Raw genomic sequence first — 11,713 nt, forward strand, 5'->3', positions numbered from 1 at the left:
GCAATTGCTTTCAACAGCGCATGTGCAGTTTGCAGATACCAGTCAGTCCCTATATGAATAGATATAGATATTACAGCATGCAGGAATGGATGACTTTACACATTGAACTGGTGTATTAGGACACATTTAACAGTTGCATTATATATAGCAGAAAATGTATTGCTTCAGTAGGAAAAAGGCCAGTGTTCAACCACCTTCTACATCACCAGCTATAGTGCTATAATGCCGGAGAGGTTTAAGCTGTGATGCTCCTGGTATGTTTTAAGCAGTGATCATTATAAATAATAATAAGTGATGCTGGCTGATGCATTAGACAACTGTTGGATGTATGTATACAGGGTCACACGTGTGTATAGTGCTATAACAAGTATGTAGGGTGGAAAAAAGCAATGGCATGCTCCCCCCTCCCAAAAAATTTTTTTGCACTGTAATGCCCATTCCACATACTACCACACACCATAATGCCCATTAAACATAATGCCACCCACTGTAATGCCAATTACACATAACGCCACCCACCATAATGCCCATTACACATAACACCACATACCATAATGCCACCCACCATAATGACTATTACACATAATGCCACCCACAGTAATGTCTTTTAGCAGGTGCTGCATGCCTTTGGGAGGATATCGGCTTGTGGGGGGGGGGGTCGGCAGGCGCTGGACAGGCACAGCGTCAGTCATTTGCGGTGCACGCCCATGCCGCCGACCTGCACCCCTTCGGCACCTGGAGCTTGTGCTCCGCTTTCCCTACGGCCCTGGGCATGGTATATATATCATATTTTGGTGCCTGAAACCAAATTATTCCCAATTCTGCTAGATACTTTATTGAAAACCAATTGATTGGTATTGTAAAGTTATATAAAGTACTTTTCTGCCACCTCCTACTTAAAGCCTAAAAAGTCAGAAGGATTGTGACCCCTGCAAAGAGAATACAATCAAAGCCAATATGGGGGAAAATTTACAAAGCTGGGAGTTCTTTTTCACATGGGATGTTGCTATGCTATGTATCACAGCTCCTGGGGTCTGCGGAGCTATTGTAATGCCACAGCCGCGTCTGTGCTGCGGCTGGGACCCACAGATTTACTTGTCTGCGCTGCTGTCCCGGCTCCCCTCCTGGCTTCTGCTGCTATGAAAATGGACCATCATAAAATGTCCGCCCCCATACAGCAGACATTTCTCTGAAACTGTCTGCTGTATGGGGGCGGACATTTTGTGATGGTCCATTTTCATAGCAGCAGAAGCCAGGAGGGGACTCGGGACCACACCGCAGACAAGATCTGCTGAGCGGATGGGTAAGGCACAGGGGCATGTGTGGCGAGGGGGGGTTGTTAACTTTACTGGAGGGGAGGGGGGGCACTGCCGAAATTTACCGGTGGGGGGGGGGGGGGGGGCAGATATGATAGTTACGCCACTGCATTAAGCTGCATGTGGGAGAAAAGAGATAGTACAGTATGAATTCCTAGCCCCAATAAAGTCAACCACTTAAGGGTAAATTTACTAAAGTTTCTAAAAATGAAAAGAGGTGCTGGTGCCCATTGCAACCAATCAGATTCTGTCTGTCATTTCTCTATTGCATCCTGGAAAATGAAAGACAGAATCTGATTGGTTGATATAAGTAACATCACTTATTTACATTTTTTGATAGTACCTTTACCGCTCAATGTGCATTACTACATATACTTGCTTTATACTTCTAGAAATGTTGTCCCTGCCTTATGGTATGTACTTGCTGCAGAATTTATTTAAAACAATAATGCAATTGGCAATTGGTGGTAAAAAATAGGTTATGAATTACATTTGTGGTGATATTAAGTGGAAACCCAAATCTATAACTTCCCATTAAAGCAATATGATTTGGAGCTGGATTGCTAAAACAGGAATACAGATAATTAATGACACATCAGCAAGTGGGTCCTGGTAGAAGTCATTTCCAATCTACAGTAGAGCTCCTTTGCAACAGGCAGCATCCAAATACAAACATTGTTCCAGCCACGATACATTTGTGCATTCTAATTCCAGTTGCCTGATCTCTTATTTTTTAATAATAAATAGGACAATCCCAATTACAGCTACCTCAGCCCGTCATCACAACAATTCCATAGGAATACAAGAGAACTGCTGAGATATGTCATTGTGAATGCACATGTCAGTTACACTGCATGCAGTTCCTGGGCAGCCATTCAGTGATGAGATGTGGATGTAGGTCAGGGATAGGAATGATAAACTAATTCACCATCAGTGATGCACACATTAAATGCTCAATCTCCTCTCTGCAAGGTTGTGCACTTTATCTGTAAAACACCTCTTTCTTCTCTTAGACTAAACACTATGGGATCATTCTGCTGGCAGGATCCGTCTCCCTCCGTCAGTATGTGCGTGTGCCGGAGAACAGTTATTTTCTTGCAGGCATTAGCAAGATAGGATATTACTCACGCCCTAGTTGTGAAGGGTTTGCCAGCCCATAGTCCTGTGCATAGTCTCTTTCCCTCTCTCTGTCTCCTAACAAGCTGGCATGTTATAATAAGTGAGGTAATTAGGTCCTCGGGTCTCAGGGAAAAAAAATAGCCAGTATGGGAAAAAAACACAGAACACTGGAGACCCTTTTAGAGACATGTGGGTGAGATAATGCATGATAATAACCTGCAATCATCCTCACTAAGCTGGGCTAATAATGTTAACTCGGTATTTCTTCACCCACCAAATAAAAACCCACAGAAGTGTACTGGATATGGCCCCTTTACACAGAGCTTTGGTGATCTATAAATGCCTCTCTAGACAGCTGTATGGAAATAAATTTCTCTCTTGTTCTATCAGGTGTTATTCAGGCTGGTGGTAGAAGCCCTTTATGGGAATCAGTCAGAAAGAAAGGAGATTTTGGGCATAACTAGGCCCCAACACAGTGATGGAAAGATCACGAAAACAGCATTTTATGAGACTGTGTGATTAAAAGCTTAGTATATTAATCAGTGCTAATTTACTGGTTTTCCATAACTGGAGGTTTTGCACCACATTTTTCCTTTCTCTGTACTCAGTAAGGGCACCTTTATTGGGCCTGCGTCATGGTTGGTTTAACATAGCAGGAACACAGGATCTGTTGTAACCAGTGGCAGCTCCTATTTGAAAATTCAAATAGGGGAGTCACATCGATTGCCACCAATTGTCATTCCAAACGGACTCACTGGCAGTTTGTGTGACTCCTCTATTTTAACTTTGAATTGTGCTACAGCCTCACCCCTGGAGCCACCACTGGTTGTGACTGGGAACCTTTGCTTGGTCTCGGCAGCTGGGACCAATCAGTGTGAAGTATTGGAGGAAGGTATCCGACACACAGGGAAGAATGCCAGGTGGATTCTGTTTGTATGCATGCAATGGCCTACAGCAGGGTGGCCAAACCTGTCCTCAAGTTCTACCAACAGTTCATGTTTCTCAGGCAACCTGTGGATCTATAGTAGGAATGAATGTAGCATGTTTGAAAATGTGACCGTTAGCAATGACTACAGCTGTGCACCAGCTTGGAAATTTGGAAATCGTGGACCGTTAGTAGATCTTGAGGACCGGTTTGGACACCCTTGGCCTACAGTAAGGATTCCTGCATTGATAGCGCACACACTTGCCCACTCCTACCACAGTCAAGTTCATGAGTCCAACTACCTCACCTTCTTCAGTATGGTTGGAGAAAATGTTGGTGGTCTCTGGAAAGAAGCCAACAATGTACTAGCGTGATAATTCCATATTGTTGTGTAATCTTACCCACTCCCCCCCTTAAAAGTAAGGGTTAAAATTGCCACAAGAAAATGAATAGGCAGATTACATTGCATAAAAAATGATAGTATCATCTCAATCTACTTCTGTTATTAAATGCGAGAAATATTTTGTGTACATACGAAGGTAGAAACTGCAGTAATTGACAGGGACCATTTAGGGGAGGTAATGTGGGGTGGTGGAAGATATGCAGATGTGTGGTGTGTCAGCCTACATCTGTGATCCTGTACTTCCTGCGGTAGATGATGGAGTCATTGTTACTACGACTTATCTATGTGGGACAGCTCTATGTGGGACATCTCTGTACACAGCCACTGGGTCTCGCAAAGCCACCGGTCGGCCTCTCAATGCAAATCCGGCGGCTGTGGAATTTGCATAATTTAGTTGCGTGCATATTCGCAGCTGCAAGTGTATTGGCGTCTACCTCTAAAACAGGCCCATAGTCATAACTTCAAGTGAAACATTAAAGAATAATACAATATAATAAAAATGCCCCTTTCTATAAAAATCATGGGGGAAATTTAATAGGATAAGAGATTCAGAAAGTGAAAGATTTGGTAAGAAATCTCCAGATTATTTAAAGCGGCAATCATTTACACTGCAAAACCAGTTTGATATAGAAGTGTAAATGATTGCCGCTTTTAAAAAAATGGAGATTTCCTACCAAATCTCTCACTTTCTGAATCTCCCATCCTATTAAATTTCACCCCATATATTTTCACTTAAACATTATAAAATGTGTTTAGTCATGAAACAATACCATAAGGCAGAGATGGAGATGTTCATGTTTATTACCCTGATATAGAACATGTAGCTGTTTTCTGGATACAGTTAATCACAATGCAGAGAACACAGTAGAAGTTAATTTTGTATTATGTTGCAGTAAACCCCTGGCACAGAATGAACCATACAAAGGAATGTAAATAACAGATTATGGAACCATGGCCCTTATTCTGATTGACGCGTACTTTACCGCATACTTTCGGATGGCGTCTTTACGGCGTCTGCGCATGCGTGGAGAACGCAACGCGCATGTGCCAGGCCTTGACTCCGTACCAGTTCGGCCAAATCCCGTCCCAAACTGTTCCCCGCAATCAGTCGGGAAATATGGGCGTATTATGGGCGTCATGCGGAATGACACATGGGCGTAGTTTCAAAGTGGGCAAAACGGGGCGGAAACATGGGCGGACACGGGGGAGTACACTTATGTTGGGGGGCGTACATTCGGATACCACTCCGAATGCACGCGATCAAAAAGAGAAGAAATGTGCGGTGTCCACAAGTGTACTATTGCTTTGCGGACACCACTCGTTCATGCGGTAGGCGAACGGACCGCCTAATGACTACAAGCATTAACACCTGAACCCAATAGAATCGACTCCTTTACTCATTACTCACTAATAGGACGCTTGTCAGTGCTTTAATTGAAACCATTGCTGCTTCAAGGAAACCGTACTAATCCCCCACATATGCTGTACTTGTCACACACTTTAAAACTGCTAACAATGGACATGACTGAATATTAATACTAGCAATACACATGTGTATTCGACATGTACTCATGAAACCACACATTTTTGGTAAAGTAAACAAATTTATTTCTATACATGTCACAGTCAATGCCACTGTGATGCAATGACCAAAAAATAAAAAATCCCAAACAAAAACAACATGGCAGGAATGTACAAAAATAAATAAGAATACAAAACAAATATAATTGCACACAGATGGACTCGAGCACCTCCTATGTGCCACTGCACATGCAGCCAGTGGGAAATGAGGAGGCTGCTGGCCCTTCGACAGCAGGCCAACCTGCACCTGACCATTCTACAGCAGGGCAACCTACACCTGGCCCTTCTGCAGCAGGCCAACCTGCAGCTGCCTCATATGCACCATCAGCAGAATCATGTGGAACACAACCGGGGACTTCACAAGATAGTACCATGGCCATCACTTCAAGTACAGCTGACAGTAATGGCAGGCAAAAGAGGGCAACAGGGGCACCAAAAAGGACATATGAAGCAAGGGCTCATCTGGTTACCCTCAGCACGTGATTGGACACAAGAAGCTGACACACACAGCACAATGGAAGATTTGGGACCACATAACGGTGGAGATTAATGCAGCCACAAGTTCATTTGCGACCACGTTTGGCCTTGGGAGGCTCCTTGGCCTGTGCAGCAGCTCTTCTGGCACGGGCAGATGCTGGGGCAGGTGGAGCAGATGATGTTGAGGGGTTGGCTGGTCTACCCCTCCTGCCAGCAGGGAGTGTTGCCGGTGGTAATGCACCAGAAACGGATGACATTAGGACCCTGTTGCTGGTAACCAGCTCCACCATAAGCTCATTATGGTGGAGGAGGAGATCATTTTGGCGGGTGGCTTGCTCGGCCAGCACCTGAGCACTTGCAGCCATGGCCTGATGTGACTCAGCCATGGCCTGCATGCTCGCAGCGATGGCCTGCTGGGTGCTGACCAAGCTCGCCAGGATCTCCTCGGTCCTATGCATCCGTTCTGATGCCAACTCTCCCTGCTGGTTGATGTCCCAAAGCATGTTGGCCAAGGCGGCCAAATCGGCTTGGGCCGATGGCTGCTGCTGCACAGGCCTACCCCTGGGGCCAGGTGGCACGGACTCCTCCACCTCCTGAGCAGAGTCGTCACCAAGCGGTGGGTTGTCTGTGGAAAAAGATAAACAAAATTAGGACACATTCTAAGATAATTACTTGCACAAGTTTATGGCATGACCAATATTTACCTTCAATAAAAGACGCAAACACTTCAGCTGGGGCCTCACTATCCATCGTGCTCACCCCCCTGATCTCCTCAACTGATATACAGCTCTCGGCCATCAACTCCAGGGGGGTGAGCTCTAGCCCTGATGGCATGGGCCCGGCCCCAGATGTCTGGCTGTGTTCCCACCGCTTGGTCATCTTCCTCTTCAGGTTGGTTTTGAAGTCCTGCCACCTGCAATGTAAGTTGACATATTAATACATGTCACTCCAGATGTTAGCTGTTGCAGCCATTGCTCTGTGCTACATATTACGACATGTGATTAATGTCCAATAGATAATATTACATGCAACTATGATATCAACCGTTACAATACACATTCACAATCACCCTACTCTAACTCTCAACGAAATAACATGTCAATAATGTCTGTGTATCGTAACAACCTCACGGGCCATTTGCAAAATCCATCTAAGCATGAATTCAATCATTACTTGCCTATTACTGGGCACATGTATCACAAAACAACTTGCCTCTTCTTCACATGGTCCATCTCACGAACTTGTGGCGCAACTTCATTAATCTCTGCCGTTATCTGTTCCCAAATCTTCCATCTGCGTGTGTGTGTCAGCTTCTCCGATGGACACTCAATCCAATCACGTGCTCGGGGAACCAGGATGGCAAGCTCCTGTGCTTCATATGCCTTATTTCTTGTAGTTGGTTCCTCTGTTGCCCTCGCTGTCCCCTTGCCACGTCCATGGCCACGCCCCCTGGCACGTGTCGCTGCACTTGAAGTGCTGGCCATGGTACTACCTTGTGAAGTCCCCGGTTGTGTTCCAAAGATTCTGCTGATGGTGCATATGAGCCAGCTGCAGGTTGGCCTGCTGCAGAAGGGCCAGGTGTAGGTTGCCCTGCTGTAGAATGGTCAGGTGCAGGTTGCCCTGCTGTAGAAGGGCCAGCAGCCTCCTCATTACCCACTGGCCGCATGTGCAGTGGCACATAGGTGGTGCTGGAGTCCATCTGGTCAAATAGTTGCTGCAGGTCTGGGTCCACCTCTGGTTGTGATCCAGACATGTTAGCAACAACATTGTCACCTTCTAATACACCTTTATATACTGTTTGTGTATCCTGTTTGGCGGACATCAGCGGCAGCTGCGTTCCGTGCGTGTGCGTACGTCGCTGTTTTTTCGCGCCGCATACGGTGGCGGAAATTCCATTGTGTAAAACCTGGAGAAACTTCGACATGAAATACTGGTCACCAATTCTAACATTGCATAGAATCTTCTGATACACCTGTGACTATTGCACAATACACATGCTATTTGCTAGCATGACATGACATTTGGTTCATGACTACTGTGGTATTGTGGAGTTTGATTGCAAGCTAAAAGTAGCCCAATCCCTTAGAAAATCCAAGCCACAAATCATGCAATACTCATCACTACTGTTATAGACCACACATGTGAGAGGCCTATAAATAGTGAGTTGCTGCTAGAATCATTTGTCAGCAGATCTGGACTTGTCATACACATAGATGCATAGAGTAAGTAATGCTAAGTACAGTTATGCGTTGCTAAGCTATAGCACGCGTTGCTTGGCGGAGCGAGGCGTCATTGGATTTGCTAAGTGCATACACACTGTGTTTTATATATATCAGATTTGTTCATTGCCATACATCAGCACTACTGTTTTGAAGGCATGCGAATTTGTCACCATTTGTGTTGGCGCAGAGACGCTGTTCATGTAAAGATGAACAATAAAGTTATTAACACAAATAACTGTGATAAACCAATGCCACCACCTGATTGGTTGATAGATGCCATTGTTAACATGGCGGAGACAAGAAGGGCAGACCCCTTTTCACATGCGGAGCTGAGGGTTCTGGTCTCCGTCATGGAGACAAGGCTGGGCCGTGCGGGGCCCTTTATCAGTAACCGCCATAAGCGGAGGGCCTATGCTGCGGCAGGGCGCCGTATTTACGCCCGCACTCGGGTGCGGAGGTCCATCGGGCAGCTCGAGCGGCGGTGGTCGGACCTCCGCAGGCGCCAGCCCCAGCTGTTACAGCAAATCAGGGGCGAAATTGCTGATTGTGAGTATTTTAGCTATGAAATTTCGCACTTACAACATAGCATATATAAACAATAAAATGTGTCTCATGATAAGTGGGTGTCCATGGGTTTAAAAGTCCATAGACTGTTATGTGTGCTTCTTCCTGGTTAACATGCATTCATGTGGCTTTTATATGTAATGACATAGCATTGAGGATTCTGATGCATACAATGTGCCAGATCTAATATGTGTTACACATTGATAAATGCCAGGGTTGTAATTTTTGAACAAATTACTAACAATCACATAATAATTTAAATGTCACATTTTGGAGTCCATTAACAGTAAGGACCTACTTTCCTGCATCGTTTGCCATCATTATCACCCTTCCATGTATGTCTTGTTATGGATTAATACATGTGCCCCAATGACCCGACATTGACCATGTTTTTTTTTTCTACCACACAGCACGAGCCCGAGCCCAACAGGCCCGTGAAGAGGCCGAGGCAGCCCTGGCCCAGGAGGAGGCCCAAGACCCTGAGGAGGAGGTGGCGGCAAGGGTGGAGGAGGAGGAAGTGGAGGAGGAGGAAATGTTGGAGGAGCAAGTGGAGGAGATGGTGGAGGAGATGGTGGAGGAGGTGGTGGAGGAGGAGGAGGTGCCTGAGGAGGTGGTGGTGGAGGAGGTGGAAGAGGAGTTGGTGGCAGAGGAGGAGGTGTTGGTGGCGGAGGAGGAGGTGGAGGAGGAGGTGGTGGTGGTGGAGGAGGAGGTGGAGGAGGAGGTGGTGGTGGTGGAGGAGGTGGTTGTGGCGGAGGAGGTGGACGAGGTCATGGTGGCGGAGGAGCTTGCGGAGGAGGGGGCTGAGGAGGCCACGGTTGCCCCAGAGGATTCCGATTCCGAGGGGGAGGAGGCGTGCCAGGCCCCGGAGTCCCATCAGATCGGTATGTTTACATAATGCATCATTCATGAAGTAGTTGTACTGGTATTTGTTATGTAGCACTGTTGATTAAAAATTTTGTTCCAATACTATTCATATAGACCCCAAAGTGGGTAGCTACAGATACAGGTACGGGTTAGATGGGGTGTCCAAGGCATCCCTTTCATCCAGGACACCTCTCAATTACACAGGTTTGTGGGATGGGTTGGAGCTCCATTTTGACTGCCACATAACCGTTGTAGTTAAACAGGATCCTGGAGTAAAGGGATGAGTGGATCATTTGTGGATTAAATTCACCTGCTGCAAGCGTAGATTATGACCCATCAAATAGTGGAATCTATATTGTTGGGGAATGTTATTTATAAACTCTAGCATGTATGCTATAAATGGAGTATGGCCCGGCCTACCTTGGAATGGAGTCACAAGTTGCCAGTGTCCCAGGAGCCTCCTCTACCTAAACACCCCCTGTAGTTCAGATTGTTTTTTTGCCGTCACAGAATTGTAGGTTGGTTTAGACAGAATTATGATTTTGAGGATGTGTACTGTGCATTCCTGACATTTGCATAACTCCCATGCCACGAACCATCACTGAACTTAGACTGAGCAGATTGTGACAAGCTCTTATTGACGGAGGCCATGACATGCTTGTCATTGGTTAGTCATGGGTGGGTTGTGACTGAGAAGAAACACTATGACTGTTATGTCTTCTGCAGAGTAAAGGGTAGAGGGAAAAAAAGACAGTATGTAGTAAATAAGTTTGCATGTATGTATATATGTATGTGTCATATCTATTTATCTATGTGTGTCTCTATCTCTCTACATAGATATATATATATACACATGTCACCTAGCATTTGTGCAATTTATGTAGCAGTATGTGAAATGTATGCATGAATATCATGACTAATTTTTGCCCCTTTGACATGCCCACAGATGACACCACACCGGCAGATGAGGGAGTTATTGGGGCCCTCCTGCGGGCGGAGCACCATTTGAGGCTCTTACTTGCAGATCTGCAGGACCTCAGAGATCTCCTGATCTAATTTATTATTTTATATATTTTTATTTAAATGTTAATTTTGTATTATAATAAATGTTTTATGCAAGTTCACAGTTGTTGGTTTTATTTGCACATTAAACAGTATATGTGTAGATTGTTTATAATCTTTTACACAGGGTCTAATACAAACCATTGCACTGAAATTGCTGTAAGGGTTAATGTGTGCAATGCATGTGTTAGGCATGCTTGTAAGGATATATTGGCATCTAATTGATTCCAATTCCAAATAAGCAGTTTTTTATGAGGATAGGTAATTGAATAAGTGGGTCATGTGATGTATTGCAGAAGATACATAATAGTGGGTTGTTTGGCGTAAATACTCCGCTTACGGGCGGTAGCACCGCTTGGCTCCCGTTCGGATGCGGTATTTCCGAGCATACTCTGTAATACTCTGTAATACCGTGCAGAATCGGAGTGTTTCTCCCGCACACGCATGGTTTGTATGTCGTCCGTAAACACGCCCTGTTCTTAAAGAGTGAGTCCGTCCGAATGCGGAGGACCCGTGGGCGTTTCTACGGACGATGGCCGCACGCGGCAAAACACCGTGGCGTGCGGACCGCTCCGTAAGAATGCGGGAATATCCGCACCATTCAGAATAAGGGCCCATAAGATTGATCATTCCTCAATAAATAGTCAGTTGCTCTCCTGTTCTTGTAGTAATTCAAGACTAATGCTCAGCAGTGTAGCTAGGTGCCATGGTGCTCGGAGCAAGGGCATATTTCTCGCTCGCGCCCCCCCCCGCTAATGAATTGGGGGCGTGGCTAACATCTGTTGGCATGTTACATTTCAAATATATAAGACACTAACGGAATCTGCTGCGCTATATAAGGCGCTGTAATGGAATTTGCTGCGCTATATAAGGTGTTGTAACGGAATCTGCTGCGCTATATAAGAAACTGTAACGGAATCTGCTACGCTATATAAGAAACTGTCATGGATTTTGCTGCACTATATAAGACACTGTAACGGAATCTGCTGCGCTATATAAGGTGCTGTAACGGAATCTGCTGCGCTATATAAGACACTGTAACGGAATCTGCTGCGCTATATAAGACACTGTAACGGAATCTGCTGCGCTATATAAGACGCTGTAACGGAATCTGCTGCACTATATAAGACACTGTAAAGGAATCTGCTGCGCTATATAAGGTGCTGTAACGGAATCTGCT

The sequence above is a fragment of the Crinia signifera genome, chromosome 6 (genome assembly GCF_055691185.1).
Source record: "Crinia signifera chromosome 6, ASM5569118v1, whole genome shotgun sequence".
NCBI classification, from domain to species: domain Eukaryota; kingdom Metazoa; phylum Chordata; class Amphibia; order Anura; family Myobatrachidae; genus Crinia; species Crinia signifera.